Below are 1,358 nucleotides of genomic sequence, written 5' to 3'. Positions count from 1 at the left end.
TTTGTGGACTAGGCCCTATATATTATTAATTTATCAATACGATTATACAAATGATGAAGATATATGTATATATCACATTGATTGGATTCGAAAACGAAAAAGTATATTCCGATATTTAACAGCAGGATAAATTCCCAGCATTATAGATAATTCAATATTGATGTTCAATAAAAGCACAAAGATGTAGTCAAATATCAGAATTTCTTTGGAGAAAAACACAAACATGTGTCGACAAAATATCGTGACATCTTCAGTGAGACAAAGATTGACTTTTTCAAAATTATAATTTGAAAATAATTATATGAAAAAGAGGAAGAATAATAAATTATATATAAAGAGAAGGAGAAATAGGAGAAAAGGAGGAAGAACAGTGTTGATGACGAGGAGTGGAAATGAGAGGGTTGGAGTTGAAGGTGACGAGGAGGAGGTGGAGGAGGAGGGGGAGGAAGAGGAGGGAGGTGTGCGAGGAGGAGGAGAAGGAGTATAATAATGAGGAGAAGGAGAAGTCATGAAGAGGGTTGAGGTGATATTCCGAAAAATACCGAAAAATGTGAATAAAAAGTATGAGAATAAGGCTATAATCACATTGGATGCACGCATTCAACTTCCAATTTGATTATAGCGTATAGCCTTACAGAAGAATCAGACCATTATAGCACAGATATAAGACGAGGCGGATGAAAATTAACTCGTTTCATTGTCAAAATTCGAATTCAATTATTTTGATACTATTCCGCGCTCTGTTCATTTCCAGAAGAGTTAGATCATACAGCCCGGATAGCTCAGTCGGTAGAGCATTAGGCTTTTAACCTAAGGGTCCAGGGTTCAAGTCCCTGTTCGGGCGGATTTTTTTAAACAATATAAATAACTCAATATCATGAAAATCATTACTTTTTGAATTGTAAATAGTTATAATAATATTATTTTCTAAGCCTCAAATTCTTCGAGTGATACATTTTGAAAGTACAGTTTTATAGTATTAACTATTAGTGTAAATGAATTTTTACACAGAATTACTTTGTTATAGTACCCTTATTAAATTTTATTTCAGACTTTATAAAGGCATTATCACAGGTACTTGATTAAAGGAACTAGTTATGACTATTAATTATTTATTCTTAGCATCTTAACATTCAAGCAGCCCAATCAAAATAATTAGTTTACTCAGAGGCAATTCTTCTTTCATCAGATCAATTTGAACCATCTATTTCTTTATACTGAAGATTATTTCAATTATGCTTTTTAAAGAACATTTTTAACCATCTTTAAAATATTTTTCAATGTATGATCATTCCCATCCGCAGTAAATACAATAATTGAAGAATTAAGAAAATCAGTTTCATGCAGGGAACGACTTT

General features: G+C 32.0%; 1 non-coding gene across 1 annotated transcript; it reads left to right on the top strand.

The window, feature by feature from the left end:
- The first annotated feature begins 771 nt into the window (after positions 1–771).
- Trnak-uuu lies at positions 772–844 on the top strand. The gene has a single exon. It is a non-coding gene; the product is annotated as a tRNA-Lys (tRNA).
- The last annotated feature ends 514 nt before the right edge of the window (positions 845–1,358 follow it).

Source organism: Nilaparvata lugens, chromosome 7 (assembly GCF_014356525.2).
Source record: "Nilaparvata lugens isolate BPH chromosome 7, ASM1435652v1, whole genome shotgun sequence".
Taxonomy (NCBI): Eukaryota; Metazoa; Arthropoda; class Insecta; order Hemiptera; family Delphacidae; genus Nilaparvata; species Nilaparvata lugens.
The sequence above is the reverse complement of the archived record's forward strand: the minus strand, read 5'-3'. Positions and strand labels throughout refer to the sequence as shown.